General features: G+C 37.3%; 1 protein-coding gene and 1 long non-coding RNA gene across 22 annotated transcripts in view; one reads left to right on the forward strand and one right to left on the reverse strand.

Annotated features, from left to right (window-relative positions):
- The window catches only part of NLGN1 (neuroligin 1), an 887,833-nt gene that overhangs the window by 295,276 nt on the left and 565,103 nt on the right, over nucleotides 1-27,454 (reverse strand). The window lies entirely within an intron of this gene.
- LOC144579873 (uncharacterized) lies at nucleotides 421-6,788 on the forward strand. The gene is made up of 2 exons (XR_013528397.1): nucleotides 421-657; nucleotides 4,726-6,788. It is a non-coding gene; the product is annotated as an uncharacterized LOC144579873 (long non-coding RNA).

The raw sequence follows: 27,454 nt of genomic DNA on the forward strand, positions 1-27,454 counted from the left end.
ATACCTTGATTCATTGCATCATCAGAATATATATTTTTTAAATGTGTTAATCCTAAAGGAAGCTTCTCAGACTTGGAAGCACAGAAAAAGAAACATCAGAAAGAAAAATAAACCTTGACTTTCCACATTTAAGTGCTGCCCATGGGAGGGGGGATTTGGGCCAAAGATTTGAAGAATTATTATTCTGTGGTCAAAGTTATCTTTACAGTGGAAAGAGTTTTTCAAGTTCTCTTAGCTAAGGATTATTTCTTTTTAAAAAACTGACTTAGATTGTTCTGAGTACAAGCATGCGATTTCCCATGCAGATTTGCCCAACGGTAAGAAATGTGTAAGTCATGCTGCTGCTGCTGTTTTATCCGTTGATGTGACCGTTGGGTTTGTCATTCAGAGATAACAACTGCCTTATCCCTTGAGCTCTGTGGGCTTAGTTAATGAGTGGCAACCTTGAGAGATGTGACAGAATGAAATTAGCTGAGCCAAAGCCTGGTGAATTTACCAAATTAAGTGCCAACGCATGAAAATTATTCCCAATCTGCTAGCTCTCCTCTCCTACCTTGTCTTTGCTTCAGCCTCCTAAGTGTGTAAAACAAAAGTGGATTGGGCAACAGAGAAAGAGAGAAAAAGGTTGAGAGGGGATTAAATAATATCACAGAGATGGTAAGTGGGGATGGCAGGGAGGTCGATAAGTTGTTTAGGAGAGAGTAGTGGTATTAAAGACAAGAAGAATAAGAGATGTACATTTAATAAGAAAATTAAAGTAGGATCAATCAGTTCAATTGAAGTACTGGAAAAAATGATTTAGAGATTTAAAAAATCAGTGTTTGTGTATGGAAGTCAGGGAAGTTGAGCAGAGAGCAAAGAAGTAGAAGAGAGAAGGTTAACTTCTGCCTGCATGGCTACTCTTCCGGGAGGCATTATCGATAATGGTCGGGACAAGTAGTATTCCTTAGAAGTCATGATAGGCAGCCTTGTGCTTAAAAGGTAAGGCCTTGCCAGCCTTGTTCTTCCCGTGAAGGTCTGAGCAACCTGCTGTTTTCCTTCATTCATCCTGAAATGGGCTAAAAGTAATGGCTATAGGAAACCCTTAAAAAATACATCGGATTATTAATAAAGAATTGGTGATGACATAAGCATGGTAGAAGAAACAATGCAAAACTTTGTACCTTCATCTATTTTGGAAGAATGAGCTTGTATCTAACATGCACAGAACCTGGATCTATACAGAGAGAAAGCATTTAAACAAGGGTCTGTTTTTTGCTGTAACTCTTCTTATGCAGAAGGAAGTAAAATCACTTCAGTACGCGATTCCAGTCCCCTGACTAGGGCTATTAGATTATAGAGAGATTATATTTCATGGACTTCTTCTTGTTCACTGTGGCCTATGTGTCTCCAAATATATTATATATTTGAAAATTAAATAAGAAATGTACTCCTCTGTATGAAGCTACATTTTAAAAGTGGGCATATTCCAAAATTGAGAATCTTTATACTATGGGGATAAAAAAAAAGGGCGAGTTTTTCCAAAATGTAACTATGCATCTTTACGTTGTTCAAGTAATATGATCAGAGAACCAAACCACTAGCTTTAATAAAATGGTAACACACTTCAAAATATTGCCATTGATAAGGAAAGGCATTTGGAATATTTGACAGCAAAGTCATGACTGCAATTGATAATTTCATTAGTTATCCATACAAGTGAGAATTCAGAAGTAAGATCTCCCTTACTGAAAAATGCCAAAAAGAATTAGGCCATTTGCTAAGTCCAACTGAACCACAGCATGCCGTATTGTCAATACAACTGAAAATAACTACAGAGCAGAACTGGGTTTGCAGTTCTAGAAGGGTACTGAGTGACTGTTTTATTGGTGAAAATGAAGTTTGTTATAATTGTGGTGTTGTAGATGATGATATTATTGTACTGTGGTAAGCTGGATTAAAAGAGATAGAAAGAAACTATAAACAGAGAAAACAAAAAAGCGGTTTTAATTTTCATGAAGTTTTGGATTCAAGCCTTATTTTTCATGTTTTAATTATTTTCATATCTTTATCAACCCTCTTATATTGATATTAGTGCTAAATAGCAGTTAAATATGGGCAACGAATTCCTTTTCTAGCTGAAAAACATAAAAGGTGACCTAATTTTCCCTGTTGGTAACATTCTCACAGTTGATTTCCTCAGATCTGGATTTCTTGATTCAATAACAGGGCCAAAGTGAATTTGAAATAACATCTGAACTAATTAGTGACAAGAACAGTTTGACTCTTCTCTTTGTTTCAAGTGCCATTTTAAAGCTCTGACCTCTTAGTGTTAGGCTGAAGAGGTATAAATTGCATTAGACTGGTCCTCAAAGAACACTAGTAATGGCAGCAGTAATTTCAGGGAAGATTCACTTCAATTTTCTGTATTACTTGCTTCTAACATCCACTTTAAAAATCTAGGCAGTTTTGCCCAAAACGTTGCCTGGTCAACCTTACAGGGCTGTACAAAGTGGGTTTCAAAGTAATTTCATTGCCTTTTATCTTTCCAAATATTTGTAATTTCTTCCAATCTCTGCTTATTATGGCTGAAACAAAATACACTAGAACAGTAAAGGAAGATTCACGAAAATGTCATTAAGAAATCTGCTCCGAGACTGGAGCTAAACCAGCTACTGTAGGACGCAAGAACTAAAGAAAGTGGTCGGAGGATATTGCTCACTGTCCTGCTCTGTCGTGTCCTGAGACTACTCAAACATTTGGTAGTCTGGAAAGAGGAATTTAGCTGGCAATTGGACAGATTGCCACTTAGGACCCAGATACCTGATTCTAGCACCTAGACTCTGTATTAGTTTGCCGGAGCTGCTGAAACAAAGCACCTGAACTGGGCAGCCTAAAGAATAGAAAGTTATTATCTCACGTTTGTGGAGGTCAGAAGTCTGAAATCAAGGTGTTGGTAGGCAGTATTGGTTCCTTCTTGGTCATCTTCTTCCTGTATATCTTTATGTTATCTTCCCTTTGTATATGTCTGCCTTGGTGTCCAAATTCCGCCCCCCCTCTTATTTTTCTTTTTTGGAGACAGAGTTTTGCCCAGGCTGGAGTGCAGTGGCATGATCTCGGCTCATCACAACCTCTGCCTCCCAGGTTAAAGTGATTCTCCTGCCTCAGCCTCCCAAGTAGCTGGGATTACAGGCACGCACCACCAGCCCAGGCTAATTTTTGTATTTTTAGTAGAGATGGAGTTTCACCGTGCTGGTCACCCTGGTCTCCAACTCCTGACCTCGTGATCTGCCCACCTCCACCTCCCAAAGTGCTAGGATTACAGGCATGAGCCATTATGTCTGGCCCAAATTTCCCCCTTTTTATACAGACAGCAGTTATATTGGATTATGGATCCACTCTACTCCAGTATGACCTCATTTCGACTTAACTAATCACATCTGAAATGACCCTATTTTCAAGTAAAATCACATGTTGAAGTAGTAGGGATTAGGATTTCAACATGTGAGTTTTGAGAGAACTGTAATTCAACCCACAGCATATCTTAATTTCTTTCTTTTTTTCTTTTTCTTTTTCTTTTTGAGATGGAGTCTCACTCTGTTGCCCAGGCTAGAAAGCAGTAGCACCATCTCAGCTCACTGCAACCTCCACCTCCCAGGTTCAAGCGATTCTCCTCCCTCAGCTTCCTGAGTAGCTGGCATTACAGGCATGCACCACCAAGCTGGCTCATTTTTGTATTTTTAGTAGAGACAGGGTTTCACCATGTTGGGCAGGCTGGTCTCAAACTCCTGACCTCAGTTGATTAGCCCACCTTGGCCTCCCAAAGTGCTGGGATTATAGGCGTGAGCCACCATGCCCAGCCAATAGTTACTTTTTAAAAAATACTTTATTATGAAATGTATGACTTCAGGGGTACATGAATTTTCTGAAGCAGAATCATTTAAATCACCTGATATATGGCAATATCGTGCCAGTGATGGTCATAGAGAAGCTTTTAAAATTCCTTGTATTGTTTGCTCAATGCACGTTTTCTGTAGACGAGACCAAAATGCTTTTTGTTAGTCTATTTCCTGGCACAAGAATGGGTTCCTGCTACCAAGATAGACCCCTTAATCTTTGCATAGCTTTTGAGACTCAGAACTGCTAGGATAGAGTCAGAGGGCAGTAGGTACAGGCTCTAATCAAAAGGGGCTGATCTCACACAGAATGACTCCTAGCTTTGGGAATGCTGGCCAGTGATTTCAGCATTGAAAGCAAAAAGGTTCAAATCATCATAATTCTCTCTTTCACAGATGTGAAGCCAGCCCCATGGGGATTACAGAGCTTCTAGAGTAGATAGCAAGCATCCTTGAATTTTGGCACCAGGCAATTTTTCACCATCAGAACCACAAGATAGCATTGAAATAATCTAGTTCAGCAATTCTCATGCTCAATTTTGTGGAATAATAGTTCACAGTTTGTACAGGACAAACAAATTAGATAAGTCTGATAAATGTTGGGTTAAATAAGTGTGAACAAACTTATTTTGTGGAAGATTGTTAGTACTTTACCACTGCAAATATGTATTGTGAAGCTCCAAGAGAGAAAGAGACATAATAATTTGGATTTTCTACGTTTTTTTGATCATATGAGCTGCTAAAATTTCTTGCATTATTTCTAGGGAGTCAATATTTAGGTCTCAATGAATTAGTATTTTGTAGAACCTCATATGGAAAGTATTAATCTAGTCTCGTTCTCTCATTTTAGGTGTGCAGATATATAGGCCCCTAGAAGTAAGGCATCTCAACAAAACGCTGAAGTTAAAAATCTTTGATTGTTTGTCCCAAGGAAAAAATATATGTAAACCAGCAGGAGCAGGAGCCAAAGCCATGGTCCTGATCCCAGCTCAGCGACCTTTCACACTGCCACAGGGTTTCTTGATATACCTAAGTACTCCTGGATGTTTCCATTAGATCTGATTTGCCTCGGAGAAGAGCCACTTAACCAGATAATTAAAATCACCTGGGGCATCGCATTGTTTTGTTTTTAATTGAGAAACATATGCTAGTCGTCCTGAGACATCCTCTAGCCCTGTGGTGCCAAATTTGAGGGTACGTGAGAGCCACCTGAATTTTTGTTTAAAAATTCAGTTAGTTAATCCACAATTACGTATTGGAGTGCCTTCTGCAAATATAGCAGTGAATAAGACAAAGGAGAGTTACTGTGCTAGTGGAGTTCCAATTTTAGTACAAGGTGACAGACACTAAATGTTAAAAATAAAACATATTAATGTGATAGAAAATATTTTGCTGAGGATGGGGGTTGCTTTTGCTTGGGGAATCAAAGAAGTCTGCTCCATGGAGGTGACACTTGAACTGAGACCAGAATAAGGGGGAACCATTCATGAGAAAGTTGGAAAATAAGAGATTCCAGCAAAGGAAAAGCTAGGTATGGCTTTCTAACGAAGACATACTTGGCATGAGTCAGAGACTAAAAGAGGCTGGAGCATAAAGATCAAGGAGTAGGTAGAGAGACGAGCACTGAGGTTAGGTTCCTGGAATCCAGACCCGGAGACCGTGATTCAGTAGATCTGGGATGGACTCAGGAATCTGCCTTTCAAACGGGGGTCCACATGTTTCTGATTCAGAATGGAAAATGTTTAGGGAAATTCTGCAGGAATCCTTTGGGTGTCTGCTGGACTCAACCAGAAGCATTTCCTTAGCACAGTGGGATCAGTACTCTCTTGCTTACAGCTTGTGTATCCAACTCGGTAACTGATTTGGGAAATTTAAAAACAGGGTATTGTGGAGTTTTACCATCTACAGATAATTACAAGTTACTTCTAGCCTATGCAATTTGACATTTGGCATTGACCAGTACATGGCAATTGACAGTCCCCAAGTAAGACTAAGTAATGTACTGCCCTTCCAATATGAAGGTGAACTAAAAGAAAATTAATAACATTTATGAGAAACATAAGAAACCCAAAATAATGAAGACAAAACAGAAGAACTTTATAACTTGCATTTTTAAACTTAATTATTTGGTATTAGCATTTTGTTCTTGAGATAAAAAGAATACAATGAAATCAAAAAGCTTTTATGGGAAAAAATGTGGAACTCTATTATGGAATATAACATTATTATATTCTGTCTATGATCTTTAGATGACTATCCACGTTCTAATACCTTTTGTAAGATGGAGGCCTGGGTATGGAGATGCATCATGTTGGCACACAACAAAGAAAACATTTTTAGCCACAAGGGAATGTAACAAAAGACCTTACATTCTGGCCTTCTATGTTTTATGGTAAACTACAATCAAAAGGCACTTAAATGTTCCTGGTACATGTCTGCACTGTCTTCACTGAAACTCGAGCAGCAGCAACAGAAAGGAAAAACTGGATCAACCTAGCCAATATGACAGATAGCAGTTGGACTCAGAAATTGATATGGAGTGTATCTGGCTGTGACCATCAATCAGTGCATTCACGGCTTTTCATTCTTCAACTCATATAATTTCCAGAATGATCCATAATCCTTCACCTTATAGAGTTAACTCACCCTATTCTAAATTGACTATACCATGATATCCTCTGGCTCCTTATCTAATCTATGGGGTCTGTATTTCTATGTACCAAGCATTTAATAATACATGGTAGAGTTAGAACGCTAGAGAGGATAGGAGAGTTCCGTTATTTTCTCCTGTTTTTTTTTTTTTTTTTTTTTTGAGACGGAGTTTTGCTCTTGTTACCCAGGCTGGAGTGCAATGGCGCGATCTCGGCTCACCGCAACCTCCGCCTCCTGGGTTCAGGCAATTCTCCTGCCTCAGCCTCCTGAGTAGCTGGGATTACAGGCACGCGCCACCATGCCCAGCTAATTTTTTGTATTTTTAGTAGAGGCCGGGTTTCACCATGTTGACCAGGATGGTCTCGATCTGTTGACCTCGTGATCCACCCGCCTCGGCCCCCTAAAGTGCTGCGATTACAGGCGTGAGCCACCGCGCCTGGCCTTTCTCCCGTTTTTTAAATCAGTTTTATTCTTTCTCTTTGTCTCAAGAAAAAGCATATATGTAATAATTAAATATTAAAATATAATTTATCAAATTACTTTTTATCTATTATTTTAGATAAAGCTTCCTGGCACGTTTCTCAACAGAATTAAGTATTTTCTTTTAATCCTCAGAAACCGAAGTGCCTCTGTCCTGAAGTTAACATTTATGCCAAACATTTATAGTTAGAATAAACTGATGGTTAGAGACCTAAGTTCGAGCCCCAGTCATTTCATCTTATATTCATAAGAGCATACAAAATGTCAGTTAACGCTGTGCCGTCTTAGTTTCCTTACTCATAAATTAAGGATACTAATATGTTTTCTATTCCTCACATGTCTGAGTTCAATATCAAAACAGATTTTTTTCAAATGTGACAGCTAGTGTACTTCAAAAATCACAAATACAATATAAAAATATCAGCTGTTAAAATCATTTGACTTAAAGAAAAAAGAAAGCAGCCTGGCAGTTCATTGCTAGATTATGACACTCATATGCGTATTACTTAAGTTACGTAATATGTATTAAAGAGAAAATAAAAATTGGTAAAATTTATTTTTAAATGATAAAGTACAAATATGTGTGATATTGTTACAATATGATTATATGTAAAAATATAGTTGGTATCATGATGAATATGAAGAATTATACCTTGCAAAGAGGAAACACCATCATATAGGTATAAGCTATTTCTCTATATACATTATAAAAATACAACCCCAGCAAAGTTACAGCATATCACAACATAGCCTTACATAACAATCCAAGAAACAGATGACATAGCCAATCTATTAAATAGCAAATGTAATGTACTAGATAAAATAGGATCCCTGCTTTAATGTAATATAGAACTAGTTGGAGTTACGTGTTACACCAGGGATACCTGTGAGCCATCATCTCAACTCTTCTAGCACTTTGAGCTAAACCAACTCCATGTGGAAATTTATTTGGTCAATATTCTTACTAAAGATGTTACCATTCTATTCTATGTTTTATTTCTGCTATGAAACTACCCAAATACTATCAGTTCGAAAATCTGGTGAATCTACAAGAGGATGAGAAAAATCAAATCAAATCAGTTATCCTGGGTTGGCTGATAATCTAAACCAACAAATAGCCAAATGTTGTTAAGTGCAATGTTTAAATACTTTACATGTAATCCTCACACAACTGTCTTGCTGTTGTTATTCGTATTCTCACAGGAGGAAACCCAGAGGATTATGTCACCAGGAGAACAATTAGAGAGGCAGAGTTGGGCTTCAAATCTAATTTCTCGTGACTCCAATGCCCACAGCTTCAGCTACTAATATATTCTGACAGCTGTAGAGATTCGGTACAATTTTATTTAAGAAAATATTTTAGGTAGTATGTATTTAATAAAAATAACTGAACTAAAATAATTGGGAAAGTCTGGACTGAAAAAATATGGATCAAAGCAACAAATTACAAAATAATTTCTCCAAAAGAAAATTCAAATGAATAAGATATAACTAATATTTCTCAGAATATAAATGGGTCAATGATAGTACTCAAATTTTGGAGAATTAGTCTCATGAATTTGAAATAAGTCCCACCCTTACCCAAGTAAATTAATATAGAGGTGCCATTCTACATATATTAAATTAAAAATTTTTATACCTGATGCTGGCAAAGATGAATTTGAAGCTCTGATATCGTGTCATTATACAATCTTTTTTGAAAGCCATATCAACATTCATGTGAACGTCTTTTTATCTTTTGATCTAGTAACCCCACTCATAGGTATGTATCCTAAGGAAACATCTCAACAAGAAAGAACTATATTCCCAAAGATGTTCATTAAACAATCATAATGAGGAAAAAACAGAAATAAACTAAATGTCAAACAAAAGGGGAATGGCTCTGTACATTATAATGCATCAACCCAGTGATATTTTGTGCAGTCATTAAAAATGATAAATACAAAAGACTATATAGCAACATGGAATAATTTTATGATTTAATGAAGAGTGAAATAAGCTATAATATTTTATATATACTATGATTAAATAATAAAAATATAAATGAAGGCTGAAAATACCATGAAGTAAATTTAAAAAGAAGAACATACACTAAGATAATGTTACTTTTGTTCAGCGTATACATTTTTAACTTTTTATTTAATACTTATTTTTAATGAGGAGTTTATACGTTAATGCTTTATAATAATTTTTCCAATTTATTTTTTTATTGATTTTAATTTGTTGAAGAGGCATAACTGGCTGGTACAACCCAGTGTATTTGTTTTGAGTAAGTTGGTTTAAACAAAGGGCAACACCACATTACTTCTAAATCTTTAGGTCCTTAACACATCATACTTCAATCCATAAGATGAGATGGAATTAAATGTGTGCTACTGCTACCACTTGGGAGCTGAAGGTTAACCTCAGAGGTATAAATACAATTACCGATAAGGTGCCAGCTGGAAAATGTTACTTCAATCCATTGAACATGTTGAGTATTCTTATATTTAAAACACTTTGGTAGGCTCAAAGAAATGCCCTGGGGTCTCATAATCTACCATCTAGACAGATGCACAAGCAGTCAATAACAGGATATGGTGATAGGACTAGGACAGTGACACAAAAGAACTCTGGATATTGAGGAAATAGTGTGTGACTCCCAGTTCCATGGTAATCTCGAAAAATTCTGCATTGTGTACCAGGCTTAGCATATGCTATTAATAGGTTATAACAGATACATACTGATGCTCAGTTACACTGGCCTCAGCTGCTGTTAATCTCATTGGTGTCTTACATTCCCACTTCTTTGGACCTCTTTTCCATTTGCCCTTCTTATCCTCACATGTAGATTCTATCAGCCATTTTAATAAACTCTTATGTTTAATAATCCTCTTACCTTGTATGTTGTGCCCACCTTGTAAAACATGTACTCTAAATTTCATTCTTTCCCATTTATTAATACTTCTCTTATTTTATGTATCTTTAATATTTCCTGTTTCTTGGATTATTCCTATCATCCTTTAACATGCCCAGGTGTTTCTCCTTAAACAAAGTCACCTCTTGGTATCTCATATTTTCCTTTAGCTATTGCTCTATTTCTCTTTATAATCTGTTTTTGTGGGAGAGTTATCTACATTGCTAACCAAGCCCTCCACAGTTCTTGTTTCCCCATTCACGCCTCAATTTATTCTAATCTGACTTAATCCCCTTCCCACTACTTGCCTCCATTGTCCGTAGTATATCAGTGAAACAGCTTCAGACAAGATCATCAATGTATTCAGTTGCTCATTAAAATGGATATTTTACTCATTCTTGATTTTTTTCTTTTTTATGAGACAGAATCTTACTCTGTTACCCAGGGTGGAGTATAGTGGCATAATCTTGGCACACTGCAACCTCTGCCCCCAGGATTCAAGCAATTCTTGTGCCTCAGTCTCCCAAGTAGCTGGGATTAAAGACATCTGCAACCATAACTGGCTAATTTTCTTTCTTTTCTTTTTTTTAATAGAGACAGGGTTTCACCATGTTGGCCAGGCTGGTCTCGAACTGCTGACCTCAAATGATCCACCTGCCTAGACCTCTCAAAGTGTTGGGATTACAGATGTGAGCCACCATGCCCGGCCTCATTTTACTCAATTCTCGGTAATATTTGACCACCGTTTTCTTCAATGCTTTTCTTCCCTCGGCTTTAATGACATCACATTCTTTTGATTTTTATTCTTCTTGACTGCTACTTTAGGTCCTTATTAATTGGCTAGTCCATGGGTACCCACTCCTCAATGCTGAAGTCTCTCAATTCTAGATGCTAAGCCCCCTTAACCTTTTCTGTATGTTGTTTTAGGTACTTCCATCAATAGTCATGACTTCATTTACTTCATTTAAAGAAAATTAAATAGTTTCTTTAATTTTATCTATTTACTCAGTATCTGCATTTGGATCTTCACGTATCTTGCAAACTTAGCATGCCCATAACTAAACTAAAACTTTCCCTCCAAAACTGCTCTTTCTTTGTGTTATTCATCTTAGTGTTTACACCAATATGTAATTATATAATCACTTATCTCCTATCCAATCTATCAGAAGTAAAGATAGAGCCAATGCCAAAGACGGCAGAAGGGAAGAGACATTTGCTCCTTAGTGGCATTGTCTGATGAAGGCTTGAATGAGGTCAGACCGATGCTAGACATTACTATTCCGTGAATCAACAAAAACATTTATTTGTTACTTGTAAGACCATGTAGTCATGACCTATTATCTTTTCCTTATCTCTCATAAACATTGGCATCATTGATATTTTCTATTCCCTTGGCTTCAAGACAATTCTTTCCTGGTTTTCCTGTTGTTACCTTGAGTCTCCCTGCTGCTCTACTGTCATTCTCATTCCCCTTCAAGCCACAAAATGTTGACATTCCTGTAAGACTGCTCCTCAGCTCTCTCTCCTTTTCTCACTTGATGTTTTCTCCTGAGGTGATCTCATCCATGCTCACAGATTCAATTACCATCTAGTCACAACTGATTCTCACAGTTATATCTCTAGGCCATAATGCCCTTTTGAGTTCCAAATTCACTTAACCAACTGCTTACTTTACATCTCCTCTCGGGTATCTCAGAGACATCTCAAACTCAACATGGCCCAAACTGAATGCACGATTTTCCTTCCCTCACTCTCTCAGAGTTTGGACTTTTTCCATTTTTTTTTTTCTATGTCAATAAATAGCACCACTAGACTTCCACAAACACAAACCTTCTTGTTGTTGTCATCCTTGGAAGCTCTGTCTTCTAATATAAAAATTGTTAATTCCTGCTTACAGTCTTCAGAGACTGCCTATTTCTTTGGGGCTTAAGAGACTCCTTAACTTGTTGTACATGATCCTGCAGATTCCAACTGCTACCTGCCTTGTCAACTCAGGTAAGGCTGCCCTTCACTTTTTGCACTCTGCCTACAGTTACACTTGACTTTTGTCTATCCTTCACCATGATCCCTCACATTACTGAGTCTTTGCACATGCCTTCCCCCACCCCCACTCCCATATAAGACATGCTTCCTGCTCCTTTTTGATTAACTGCCAACTGGTCATACTTCAGATTTCAACTGAAATGTTATTTCCTCAGAGAAGACTTTTCTGACCTACTTGGCAATGCCAAATATTCCTATCATAAGTTCACGTAGTATGAATATCTTTCTATTGTAGTATTTGCCACAGTTATGTGGTGTGTGTGTGTGTGTGCGTTTGTCCTACGCCTTAGTAGTCTGTAAATTCTTTTATAAAATAAGTACTTTGACTATGTTTGCTCACAATTCTATCTGCAGTACTTAGCATCCTGCCTGGCACGTAATAGGCATTCGTATTTGTTAAATGAAAGAATGCATGAAGAATGAATGAGTAAATTTTTTTCAGTAGTGCTCAAAAGGTTGAGTTTAAACCTAGACACAAGTTAGTGAAGTGAAAATATACACACTGAATAAATTCGCAAGTGGCTAAAAATATCAGATTATTAAGAGGTTTAAAAAGTATCCATAAGGAAAAATGGCTAGCACTGCCAATGTTTACTTGAGAAAATGACAGACTAGAAACATGAAAGGTCATAGACTCCTTAAGGGCACATGCCAGGGAAAGAATCATTGACTTGCAGAATCATGATCTTCAATATAGCCCAGAAAAAGAAAGTGAAATGAAGACAATCAGAGAAGCTCATGGTAAGACACATTTGTTCATGGTAGTCAATCAGAAAAATAATAACTAGAACTCATAAACACTTAGTGGAAAAAATGCTGATTGAGAACCAGAAAATCTGGGTTTCAGTTCCAGCTCTACTATAACCTCCAGCTTGATCGGTTAAATCACTAAAATATGCTGACCCACATCTTCATCATTGGGACATATTATCAGTTTGTAATAGCTCCAAAATTCTGATCCTGTTCTTCCAAGAGAGTTTTACATGCAATTAGACTACACAAAGCTAGGGACATTCATTGTTGTACTCCCCGGGGTCTAGAATGGAAACAAACTTAGCTAGTCTATCTTGTCAAGCCTGTCAAATAGTTTACCCTGTAACCAATACTTAGAATATCTTGGATCAATAAATCTCTTATAAAAGTTTATGCAAAATTTTGTGGTGTAGTTTAAATGGGCATTTTTCAGGAAAGGAGCAGAGCAATACATTTTGCAATATAGTTGAATAACAGAATAAAAACCCTGAGTGTAGCGTTGTAGAATATTTATGTTATCTCCACAACTGCATTTGTACACAGTGCGTATCACTCAGTTGGGATTGCTCTGATTTATAACCACCTAGCCCACTTGGTATAGTAGATAAATAGTCAGTGAGTAAATATAGCAGATCTACCAATGCTGTATTAGATGCTGAGGATACAGCAGTGGTGATCAGATTTAGAAATATTAGTAAGCAAGATATATAACTGCCCTCAAGAAACTTCGTTTCTAGTGGAAAGAAATGGAATCATCTCACACATGAGAAAATCAATCATATAATAACATGAACATAAAAATGCCACCAAAAATATGATGAAAGGCAATGACCGGGGCAAGAAAATGATAATGTGGGAGGGAGTTGGTAGGGTGCTCAGTGAAGACCTGGGCATTCTTGTTCTGAGTAAAAAATGCACTAAAAGAGGAATTGGAAAGTATTATCTCAAAGATAGTATCTCACATAGGCCGTGCAATCTTGGGTAATGTCACATACCCTGTCAGAATCTCAATTTTCTCATCTTTTAAAAGAGATTCTATACTCATCTTCGTATACTTCAAAGAACTATTACACTTTGAAGTTTCAGTATTAAGGTATTCACCTTCCTGAAAATCAATTGCATTTTTGTTCTGTGATCCATATTATCACTTGGTTTGCACAGCACCAAACTGTCAACTTTTTCTGATACAGTAATTCTTGTCTTGTCACTCTCTCCTTCCCAGAATTCCCTTCCCTAATCAACCACTCTTTATTGATTGGAAAGGGAGGTGGCAGATAGGAGTGAAGGGCAATGAGGAGAGATTTGGAAGAGATCCCGGTGTTGAGCCTACCATGAAATATCCAGGTGAACTCACTCCCTGTTTTCCCTGAAGCCTCCAATTGGTGATTCATAAACTAGATTGTACTTAGTCCAAGGCATCCAAGAAAACAGTTAACTTACCCAAAGAAAGCTGTAAGTGTAAATGTGCACATCTTAAGAAACTGGTTAAAATTCATTTCCAAGATGCTGACACTGCCACAGACCCCAGCCCTAGAAACATGTAAACACCATTAAGCCAATTTTCTTTCAGTCTCTAGACTGGTGTGTCCTTGGGTCACCACTATATTTTGAACTCACTGAACCTAATAATAAATATTCAGGGTGGCATGTGAGAAAAGGGTTATTGGCTCTTTAATCAAAATAAGACTCGAAAGCCTAATATTTACGATTTATGACCCATGGCTTTACCTCTAGTTTCATCCATCTAGGAAATAAGACAATGAGACTATAAAATCAAATATATGCTTTCAATTATAAAGACTATACACTGGGACTGACAAAACAGAAAATAGGGCCCGCTGTAGGAAGTATTGTGAAACAAAGCATTCCTGTCTTTGCCAACATATGTAGCAGATTCTTCAAACTTTTAAGACTCAGGAAGCAATCTTAAAGTTTTCTTTGAAGTCCCCCCAAAGTAACCACTTCATCCTTTTAACTGTTCAAGTATTTTATTCACATGTTTCTAAAAAGCTTCTCCACTTCTTCTCGCCTCAAATCACAATTCTTTTAAAAAACATGTTTTAGTTCTCCACCAGAGTAAAATACTAAAGGTCAGGATTTGTGACTGTTTTACCTTTTCTCAACGATGCTCTCTTTGGAGACTTGTATATAGTAAGTGCTTAATAATTATTGGTCAGAAGAATTAATTAGTCAAATTTCAAGAACTCTTTTAAGTAAAAGCAAATTTGTGTTATAAAAATACCAATGTAGTATGAAGAATCCTAAAATAAATATTTCTTAAGCAATGTTGAAAAAAACATACATGAGAATTTACTTCAAAAAAAATTTTTTGAGATGGAGTCTTGCTCTGTCACCCAGGCTGGAATGCAATTGTACAGTCTCAGCTCATTGCAAGTTTCACCTCCCAGGTTCAAGCAATTCTCCTGCCTCAGCTTCCCAAGTAGCTGGGATTACAGATGCCCACCACCATATCTGGCTAATTTTTGTATTTTTAGTAGAGATGGGGTTTCACCATGTTGGACAGGATGGTCTCGATCTCCTGACCTCGTGACTGCCTGCCTTGGCCTCCCAAAGTGCTGGGATTACAGGCATGCACCACTGCGCCTGGCCTCCAAAACCTTTTTTTAGGAATGAAGTAAATCTTTCATCAAATACCCTCCTAAAACTTTACAATTTTATCTTTCAGCCTCTCTTGATTCTAAATGCACAATAAGACTTTTATTAACTGTAATTGCTCTTTGATCAGACTTTTGATTATTTATCCTGAGGCTACATTGTAGATTCCAAGTTGTTCTGCACAGTTGTAATTACCATATGTTTTCATTAATCTAATTCTGTTAGCTGGCTGTTTACTGAGTGGTCTTAGTGTCAATCAATTATCCTGCTAGCCCATGCATCAAAGCAATTAGAATAGGGTTTACTTCTCAAGGTGTAGTCATTAGAGTATTTTATTACACATTTTCAGCCTATTAGAGGGTAACCAGAAAATTACAAATAGTATACTTTTGAATGTGGTTTTATCACTAATACTAAGCACAAAACTACTGGGGACTCATTTGTGTAGCCAACATTATTACTATCAAATAATTGGGTCCTGGAAAATATCATTAAATACTTGACAAATGAAGTCATATAGATCTCAGTAAATGAAAGTATAATCAATTTAATTAGACATTTCTTTCAAATACACTAGAAACCAGATTCTCCAGTTAACACAGAATTTGTCTTTTACTAGTCTACTACATTTGATGTGGTTTCCTAGCAATATTCCTCAAAGAAACATGTAAAGTGTTTCCAAAAAACAAAAACTTGTTATTATGTATTTATTCAAAGTTCCTACAGAGTTCGACAAATGCACATTTCCCTGCACACATTACTTTGCTTCTTGGTTTATTCTTCCTCCCTTTCTCTGATTCATTCATCAAAGTAGGCTTATGCTGCTGAAGATGGTGCAAAGAAAGGAAAAGAACAGGACTCCTGGCAGACAGCCTTGTGGCAAGGGACTAAAACAAAGTGTCTTGGCTTCTAAGGGGGCAATTGTCACACAGTACAGCACATTAGACTAATCAAAACTACCATTTCTTATATGTATATTTAGAAATGTATTCCATTTCCCACAATGATAATACACACTTGTTAATTATTTCAATATGCTAGAGATTGTTCTAAAGACTCCAATGCATTGAGTCACGTAGACTTTACAAGTATACTATGAGTATGTTACTACTAGGTATTCTTACTTTACAGGTAAAGAAACAGACATGGAGAGGTTAAATATTAGTAGTTTGCAAAAGACGGTAAGTGGTAGTGCTGTGATTTAAACACAGAACATGTGCTTTAAATTGCTAAACTCTGATAGTGGTTCTTAGATTCTACAGTGTGCAGGAGAATAATCAGGAGGGCTTGTTAAAACACAGATTATTGGCCAGGTGTGGTGGCTCATGCCTGTAATCCTAGCACCTTGGGAGGCCGAGGCAGGTGGATCACCTGAGGTCAGGAGTTTGAGACCAGCCTGGCCAATATGGAGAAACCCCATCTCTACAAAAATTAGCAGGTGTAGTAGTGGTCGCCTGTAATCCCAGATACTCGGGAGGCTGAGGCAGGAGAATCACTCCAACCTGGAGGGCAGAGGTTGCAGTGAGCTCAGATAGTGCCATTGCACTCCAGCCTGGGCAAAAAGAGAGAAACTTCATCTCAAAAAAAAAAGGAAAAGAAAAAAACACAGATTGATGGGCTCCACCCCTAGAGTTCCTGATTCAAGAAGTCTGGTTGAGACTTACGGAGTTGGATTTACAACAGCTTCACCAGAGATGCTGATACTGTTACCCCGGGGATCACACTTTGAGGACTAGTACTCTGTTTCATTACAAAACTCTCTCCATTTGTAATTTTCCAATCTAATCACTGCATCACCAGGACTCCTAACTCACAGAAGGGAAGCTCATCAATTCCCAGAGAAAATAAGGCTCACCAAGTCAAATTTCTCCTCATTTATTTCTGTTCTTTTGTATCTTTCCTCCTAGTAAATTTTGTCACTATCTTTTCTCTCTCTCTCTTTTTTTTTTTTTTTTTGAGACGGAGTTTCACTCTTGTTACCCAAGCTGGAGTGCAATGGCGCGATCTCAGCTCACCGCAACCTCAGCCTCCTGGGTTCAGGTAATTCTCCTGCCTCAGCCTCCTGAGTAGCTAGGATTACAGGCACGCGCCACCATGCCCAGCTAATTTTTTGTATCTTTAGTAGAGACGGGGTTTCACCATTTTGACCAGGATGGTCTCGATCTCTTGACCTCGTGATCCACCCGCCTCGGCCTCCCAAAGTGCTGGGATTACAGGCGTGAGCCACCGCTCCCGGCCCTTTTCTCATTTTTATCTCTTTCTCTTCTATATGTGTGAAAGTCTGCTATTCAAGGTCAGTTTTCCTAAATGTTGATTCTATCCACTCATACTTCTTTGGGACCTTACTGAACCAAACGTACCAGAATGCCAAGTAAGTGTGATTTGTATATTATTAAAATTCAACTTTATTTCTATGTTCTTCTGTTCCTTTGCATTTATTCACTGGAGGAGTCCCTCTCCTCCACAACCAACATTGGAGAGTTCTAAGCAGCCTTGTGACTTCTCTGGTCATTTGCAGGTAGTAGAAAAACCTAATCACTTTAAATTACATATAATGAACCATTAAGTAGGAAACCAGTTCTAAATAATAATCAAAACTCTATACTCTTCTCCAGGCTGAACCTTGTGCTGCCCGCAGGCAGGTTTCCTGCCTTCAGGAGGGAAATGTGGTTGTCTTACTTTCTTACTCTCTCCTCTCCCATTAGGAAAAGAAAGGTGGGATATTCTTACTTTGTTAGTGTTCTTTTTAAGACGCTTTATGCTCCGTATCCTGTCATATGCTTAAAACTGGCTCTTTCTTGGTGGGACCTTCTGTGGGCTCTTCAGAAGCTGTTCCTCAGCTGGTTACTTTCCATTGAACTCCCACGCTGTGAATTGCACCCATGTGACTGCTGCTTTCCTGGAGTCTACTCCCCGTAGTCTTCTGTATCTCATTGCTGTCCATTTGCACAAGAGTCAGAACAACTGCAGAACAATTCTCAGTTGTAGTCCCTACTTGATTCAAAGGTAAATCCTTACATATCCTTGGCCCCGACACATTCTGGAAAGGCACTTACTTTTTATATGTGCATAAGTCTTAACTTTTTGCTATAAGTTAGGCACCAGTCCTTCGTGCCCTGTGATTGCAAGGAACCCATGTCATGGTCCCGGGGAAACCCAAGCAACCTAAATCAACAGCTCAGCCATCTCAGTGGTTTGATGCCTTACTATAGAATTTCACATATACTGTTTCTCAGTGTTTGGGGAAAATTTTTTGACTAAAATTTCTATTACAAAATTATTCCTCCTTATCTTGTGTATGTTTTCTCCTTAATCAGCTCTTTTCCTGCAATGTGATAATACACTCAAATTAAAACTAAAAGTCCTTAAGGTTTCCTCTCAGCATCATCAGCAGCAGCAGCAGCAGTAACAACATCCTCTGTCTGTCTGTCTCTCCTCTCTCTCTCTCTCTCTCTCTCTCTCTCCTTTTCAGACAATCTCTAGACTCTCCTTGTCTCAGTCACTTCCTATTCCACTGAAACTTGATTTTCCCTTTTCCTCAATGAACATGGGTAGTGACTTCCAGTGGCTCCTTCTTGTGAATATTATCTAACATTATCACAACCGACGTGTCATTGGCAATCAGTATTATCTCATTGGCAATCGGTATTATAAACAAGTGGTATTATAAACAATTTATTTCCTGGAAATCTTTCTTTGACTTTTGTAACACCAATTTCTCCTATATCCCTTTATGATTCTGTCTTCATCATACAAGGATTTTATTTTTCCAGATCCTTTTCAAATAATAGTGAATGCACACAGTTTTTCACCTTGCTTCTTCTTGTCTATCCCCTCTATGTATGCAGTTTCATCATTCACTCACAGTTTCACCTTTCCTCACGGCATTGCTGATAGTTCACAGACTAACAGGGATTCCATTGGCTCTCCACTTGCTGGTTCAAATTTAACACTTCTGAAACACCAAAATACAAACCAATTGTTCTTCCTGTATTTCTAGTGAATTATCCCAGAGCACTCTACTCCCCCATTACTTCCAGCATTCAGTCTTCAGTTCCACTTTTTAGAAGCGGAAGGAGCAGCCAGAATCAGCAGCAACAGTTTCTCTTTACTGCACAGTAACGATGTACCAGGCAGGTATTTTGCAGATAAGGACACTTGGGTTTAGAGGTTAAATAACATGCTTAAGTCACATAACTCTTAGTTGGCAAGGCCTAGATTTAAACCCTGGTTTAGGCAGGTCCTTTTAGACACTATGCTATACTGTGTTCTTCTAATAGCTTTGGAATCTACCCCTTCTATAAATCCTCAAGCTTTAATTCATGCCTTAACACGTCGGATAAAATCCAACTTTTTTTTTTTGTAAGCAAAGCCCTTCATTATCTGACTTCCACATCCCTTCCTACTTAATCTCCTCCTACCTACCCTTAAAACATCTGGACTTCAGCCACACTGAAACTCTTGCATTTGGATTCAACTCTCCTTAAATTGCCGTTCCTTCTAGCTGAAATGCCCTTCACTTGATTAACAACTAAATGGCCTTCCGGAGCTCAGGCCAACGAGGTGACTGTCCTCTGTTTTCACAAAGCACCCTGGACATTTCCTCTCATTGCATTTGAGAGAACAAAATATTACTGCTCTCTACTAATGTTTACTTGCTTCCCCCTCCACTAAACTAACGGTTTGTGTCTTCAGCAACAAGGACTGCGCTTATCACATCACAGGTGCTCAGTAGATTAAAGGACTTGTATAAATGGTTTTGTATTCGGAAAATACCAACCTTAACTGCTTTCACTCTTTTAGATGTCAAAATATGTGAAAGTAGTTAAAGAAGAAACTGTAACTATCAGAAACACAACACTTGATATGCACATATTTGATGCACATCAAGTGCATATAAGTGAACGAGTATACAGTTTATTTAAAAATATTGCAGTGATAACAAAAATAGACAATTAAAGGTTCTATTTTATGGTTAAATTTTTTTTAAGCCCAAATATTTTCTCCATGCTTTACGAAGCAGAACTCTGAGATTTCAAATAAGTTAATGGGCAATTACTTGCAATGAGTCAAAACTTTTTTTTTTGATAGCAATTTTGATTCTACTCAGAGGTGCTGTTCTGTATGAAAGTGTGACAATAAAAATCAAGTAGCCAGATTTTCATAATAAATGTAAGTTTTGCCATAGGCTTATATTAGATTTAAAGAATATGTATTGCTTTCAACAGCATAGAATATTGGCACTCCAGATGGTCGTCACAGAATCCAGCCCTGAACGGACTATAACTTAATCCTAAAACAAGCTCACATAAGTCAAAAATACTTGAGATAGACTCTCAGTGGACTGGCCAAACCTTGCTCTAGTTTTATATATGTTGTCAATGTGTTCATTTAGTATCTAAATTATCTAAATTCTATAGAGTGCCAACTATATTTACTAGTGCTATTTAATTTTTAGTGTTTATAAATGGGTAATATAAGAATATTAAAATATTTTTCCTTTTCCTATAAAATACCTAGCTAATTGTGTTACTTTAAAAACACTTTGTAGAGATTTATATGATATATTTTATTTAGAATTCAGTACTAGGAAATAATCTATTTCTTCAAATGAACTGGTATGCATTCCTTTATCAAAAACTTAAAATCCTGTCATGTGACATATTGTCCATATGGTTTTGACCGAAGGAAAATTAAAACATCCAATAAAAACATCTTAGAATTTATTTCTGGTTCCCTTTGTTTGGTCACATTTTGATGTTGAACTCATCCTTAAATCTTTTTTTAGACAATAAGTAGAATATACAAATAAACAAAATGAAATAATTTTTTTCAACAAATTAACAGTAACAAAAAAATTTCCCTTAAAAAATCTTCTTGCATATTCTTTTCTCATCCAAGTAACAAACTGGTAATATTAAAGATGGCTTTTAGGTTGGGCATGGCGGCTTATGCTTGTAATCTCAGCACTTTGAGAGGCCGAGGTGGGCAGATCATTTTAGGTCAGAAGTTTGAGACCATCCTGGCCAAGAAAGTAAAACCCCGTCTCTACTAAAACTACAAAAATTAGCCAGGCATGGTGGTGTGCATCTGTAATCTCAGCTACTCTGGAGGCGGAGGCAGAAGAAAAACATGAATCTGGAAGGTGGAGGTTGCAGTGAGCTGAGATTGCAACATTGCACTCCAGCCTGGGCGACAGAGGAAGACTCTGTCTCAAAAAAAAAAAAAAAGATTATTTCAGTAATTGTGGGGTGTTAGGGAATGTAAACACATCAAAGTTTATTCTGTGATAATTTTCCAGAAAGCCTAGGACTCAGTAAAGCATTCATTGTATATCTTCTTGCTATAAAGTTTTTTTTTCTGATTAATATGCTTTATTATAAGCGTCATCCAGTATTTTGTCAAAAAAGCAAAAATTGTCATTGACTCATTTTTTATAACTGCTAAATATTCTATAGGGCTATAATTGGTTGAAGGCTAGATATAGATATAGAAATAAATATGGATACAGATATATCCCATAATCAGTTGTTTTTAAAATTAGGTTTAATTATTTCTGAAAAGCAAAACTGTAGCAATCACATTGCTTGTATGAAAGATAAAATAATTGTTCAAAATTAAGTCGGTATTTAAAATATTCCTTTTCTATAGGGTGAAAAGATGTTATTGATAATAAATAAACAAGATCAGGTGTTATTCACTTGAGAAGTATATAAATTATAAGATATTCTAAATCTTTACAGCTGAAAAACTCCAAGATGTTTTCAAGGATTTGCAGAATTCTTAAAATGAAATTTTACACTTTATTGTAATTTAGAAAAGAAAAACACACAAGTCTGAACCGTACAACCTTTCAGGGATAAAGTTCAAAACTCCAGCAAACTCTAGGCAGTCGCGTTTGAATTATGTTACTGGAACACACACAGCTACCATTAAAGTTCAAAGGCCCTGAATCCAGCTTGCTTAATGTGAAAAAATTAAACGCGAATACGTTCTAATCAATTTTGCTGGTTTGGGAAGACTTCATGTTATGGCTAAGCTTTATGTCTGATTTCTAATAAAGAAAAATGAAGTGTGTAAAGAAATGGCAATGAGGATGAAATGACATAATGTATTCACTGGATCTTTTCTTATTTCTTAGCTCTTCTGAACGTAAAGGTTCATTGGTCTGACAAGTTCATAGATAGAATAAAGCAAAAGGAAACAGGATAAAATGCATTTCAGAAGAATTGAGAATCAGAGTAGACCTTAAAAATAAGAAGTAAGAATTATAGAAAGCATGCCAAAGAAAACAGAAACTAAATAAACATTTCTGAGAAGCTAAATTACATGGCAATGTGAAAACGTAAGCAGAGGTCACAGGGTAGTTTGGGGTAACTTAGGACCTAAAAATAGCCTGTGAGGACACTAAGGTTCAGATTTTGACAAGAATTCCTTTTTAGTAGAAATACTGGTTGTGTTCAGATCGATGCAATAAAAACATATCTACATCGATTTCAAACGGAAAGCATGCCATTATTCCTCTCTATAGAGCTACCTTATTATAGTTCAGGCAAGTGTGCTAGAGTTTGCATAGCACAGTCACTACAAGGGAGCCACACAAGTTCTGATTGCTGCGCAACAGCATGGTCTGTTTGCTGCTATCTCTGTCCACCAGTCGGAAGTTATGCCACATTGCTTAAAGGCCTTAGAGTACTTCTTTTGCCTACTGTGCTTACAATCACTCCATTTCAGCTAGTGTATCAGCTGCTTCACCACCCTGCTGATATCCATCTTCCACACGTGTCCAGCCCAGTAAATCTGAATTTCAGTGAGCCTGACTTCCATGCTGATGTCCTGGGATCCTGCTGTTGCTGACCTTGTCTTATCGTTAGATGTTAAGTATGACTTGTAGGCAAAGTTGGTGAAACTGTTACAGAAACTATATGAATTTTTCTCAAATTTTAGTCTCAAATTCATCTACTAAACATATTTGTATATTGCCATCATTTTCAGACCTTTCTCTTTGAATAAACCTAAAAACTTGGTTCATGTTACAGGGTGTATATTTACCTTGCAAAATACATTCTGGTTCAGCAAACCACTTTCAAGCGTGGGGATTTACCAAGGAATATTACTGAGACAGCGATGAACTACAACGATGCTATGTTAAGAAAAGGTTTTGTCTATTTTTATATAATGCTTTGTTCAACTTTGGTCTTTCTAAATATATCAAACTATCAAGGTTGATACTGCTGATTAAGCAGGCATCGTAACTTACCAAGTCACTTACCACTAAGTCTGGCTATACGTGATCGATGGAGTCAGTGTAAGAAACGTATGTGTGCTTTCAGTGACAAGCTGCGGCATCTGAATATTCTTAAACTAATATCTTCAATTTTCCATTTTTTATGTGAGTAAAACATAGGCGGCACAAAAAATTCATGTACTTTCTTAGTTTAATGATTGTTGTGTCCTTTGTTAGATAACGCGGTAACATGTTTCCAATCCTAGCCCCCATCAACTTCACAACAGTATTTCAAATCAAAACAAAAAATCTCTCTTGGCATCTTTACATTAGTCCCATGTCGTATACTTTTTGGATTCGGGAAAACATGCCACCACCAGTAAGAGGAACGTGGTGAAGTAAGCTTTGAAAGACAGAGCTGTGGACTTTTTACTGGACCAAATATTTAATATTAAGCATGGGAAGGAGAGATTTTAGGCAAGTGGTCATTGGCTCTGTGGTTACAGAAAGGGACAATAAACCAAATTGTTATGAAAATAATATTTATTTTGAATATCAGTTGGTGCTAACTAAAGTATAAATCTTTCATTCTTATAAAGAAGACATGGTAAATACCAAGGAGCTGCACAATATTCAGACATTCCCAAAATATGAACGAGCCTGCTTAAAAGACAGATATTTGTACTGATAACAGCTGTTTCTCAGAATATATGTATATAATATAAAAATGTGTATATTTATATACTGAAAAATTGTCTTTTACAGTCTTAGTATGGATAGAATGTATATATACATTCAAACAGCTAGAGAGAAAAAAAGGCATCTTTTAGGGAACTCTTAGCTCCTTTGATGTGGCAAATGCACGTTTGTTTCAGAGAAAGATAAGTATTTGTGTTCAACAGATATCTTTAAAATTTGGATACTGAATAAAAGATCCTGAGAAAGAGAAAATCTAGTCTAGAAAATTCTCTTCCAGTTGTGGAACAGTTTTACCTTTGAGATGATAGTAAAATGTCTGGGAAAAATGTCTAGGAAAGGGCCAGCTTGGTGGCTCATGCCTGTAATCCTAGCACTTTGGGAACAAAGACTGGTGGATCACTGGAGGTCAGGAGTTCGAGACCATTCTGGCAAGGATGGTGAAACCCTGTCTCTACTAAAAATTAAAAAAAAAAAAAAAAAAATAGGCCAGGCGTGGTGGCTCACACCAGTAATCCCAGCTCTTTGGGAGGCCGAGGCGGGCGGATCACGAGGTCAAGAGTTCAAGACCATTCTGGCCAACATGGTGAAACCCCATCTGTACTAAAAAATACAAAAATTAGCTGGGTGTGGTGGCGCGCGCCTGTAGTCCCAGCTACTCGGGAGGCTGAGGCAGGAGAATTGCTTGAACCTGTGAGGAGAAGGTTGCAGTGAGCCGAGATCGTGCCACTGCACTCCAGCCTGGTGCCTGGAGACAGAGCAAGACTCTGTCTCAAAAAAAAAAAAAAAAAAAAAAAAAAACAGCCCGGCCTGGAGGCCCACGCCTGTAATGCCAGCTACTAGGGAGATTGAAACATGAGAATCGCTTGAACCCCAGAGGCAGAGCTTGCAGGGAGCCAAGATCACACTACTGTACTCCAGCCTGGATGATGGAGTGAGACTCTATCTCAAATAATAGTAATAAATAATTATAATAAGTGTTCTAGGAAAAAATGAGGAAAACGAAACAAAACCCTGCTTTGTGGTTAAACAAGTTTGGAAAACATGGATTCAACTAGGTCATTGGAGTTCTTAGAGTCCTTTGGGTCTTCTACTCTGTAGCATTATTTAGATCTTCAATTCTGCATTATAATTTTCAAGTAGAAGTAGGAGAGGCTGCAGTGAAAGTACGGCAAAATTTCACCACAGACTTCTTTATTCAAAAAATACCTGTGAGCAACTAGGGAACCAAAATTTGGAAAACAATGACTAAAAACGTAAACCAAGATATCGGCATGCCGCTATTCAGAATTGTGCTGCATAGCTACTTATGACTGTGAATGTTTTTACTCAAAACAGCCTTGAAGATCTCATATCTGAACGGCTACCACAAAACTCCAAATCTCCTTACTAATCGTATGATTTACAATCCCATCCTCATGTACTCACACCTGAAAATGTTAACTTTCTATGCTTGCTTTTCAAGAATATTGGCATACAGTTTCAAAAATATGATAGTTATTTAGATTTGAGAACATAAATATCTAAAACTATCATACAAAATCAAACTGCCATGCATCTACCATTTTAATCCATTTTGGAAGAACCATTATTAAAAATTGAAAGTCAAAATTACAGCTGATTCATACAGATTTCAGGAGTAGGGCAAGCTTAGAAAGCAAGAAAAATTAGTTTTTCTAGTCTTTTACCTCAATAAAAGGTGAATTCAATACTCGGGATGCTGTTAAGTAGTGCTTTGATAGTCTACCACCACAAAGTATAAGCTGGAGTCTGTGTTTCCCGGTGTGCCAGAAAGAACACTGAATTGCAAATCAGAACAAAATCCCACTCTTGCCTCTGTCCCTGTGTTGTTATTATCTGACCCTAGGGAAGTCCTTCACCTTACAGAATATGCACAGATACAACAGGTGCGGTTGCAGTAGATAACCCTAAGGACTTTCTATCACTGACATCGTGTCATTTTCAGTATGGTAACAAGATGAACTGCATGACCTTGTGTTGTCTCTCACCCCTTCTGTGGCAGCCCTTCCAAGACATCTTGTTGACATTTATGCACTGGACTTCCTTCAGGTATCACCGTCATATCATCTGTCTGCCCTGTGTATCAATCTTCTCTCTCTCCACACTTATATGTGTTTAAGTTTCTTTAATAAAAGTCTTCTCTTGATTCTAGCTATTGACCTTTTAATCTCTGCACACCCTGGCTTTTACACACTATTCACTTCCTCACTACCCACCTACCATTCACTCCTCTGCAGAGGTAAATGTATTGTAGTCTCTCTAATAAAACTCTTTTCTTGATTTCTGGCTATTGACCTCTTAATCTCTGCACACCCTGGCTTTTATAGAATCCATTCACTTCCTTGCCTATCCACCTACGATTCACTCCTGAATACACTAGAACACTGAATTCCAAGTCTGCCCACCTCTGTTCACCAGGAACCAGTATCTGTAGCTGACTAATTGGCAAGCCAATTAGAGACCTTTCAAACTTCGTATTACTTGAGAACATAATTCAACATTTTCAGCTATTCTTTACCTCCTATAATCTTTATTGTATTTGTTTTGGTGATAACACCCTGTTCTAATTATACTATTCAAATTCTACAAATCATACCCTTTGTCCTTTTTTCTTCCCAGTCCACAAAGCTCTTTTAAAATGTCTTATCCATACCTGAAACTTCAACTTCTATAACATACTGATGATTTCCAAAGCTATCAGACCTCTCTCTTGAATTCCAGATCGCTACAGAGAAGGGGTAGGCAGATTCTGGAAATTTCCAACTAGCGTAAAATGTAACCTGTGAAGTGAAATGTATGACTTTTATTTTCGTTTGTGTTTTTTTTATTCCATCATTCCATATCATCTAAGGCACATAGCTACTACTAAGGCAGTTTTAAAACCTAATGTTACTTACAAGATTTTAAAAGCTGTTTAATGAATCCTCTTTTCTGATTGCACCTCCATCCAATCACTCGGCCCCTGCCCATTGCTTTGATATTGAAAATCATCCTGTTTTCTCACCTCAGCTCCTTTAATTGTAGAATTGACGTGATAATTCCCTTTACCGTTGTAGCTAAGTCAGATGAGATAACGCATTTTAAAGGCCTGGAACACAGCAGGAGTCTGATAAATGGTAGAATATTATTATTGCTGGAATTATTTTTATTACTAGCAAGATTATGAGGTTCCGTAAATTGCAACTCGACCCTAAC

This window comes from Callithrix jacchus, chromosome 17, assembly GCF_049354715.1.
Source record: "Callithrix jacchus isolate 240 chromosome 17, calJac240_pri, whole genome shotgun sequence".
Lineage (NCBI taxonomy): Eukaryota > Metazoa > Chordata > Mammalia > Primates > Cebidae > Callithrix > Callithrix jacchus.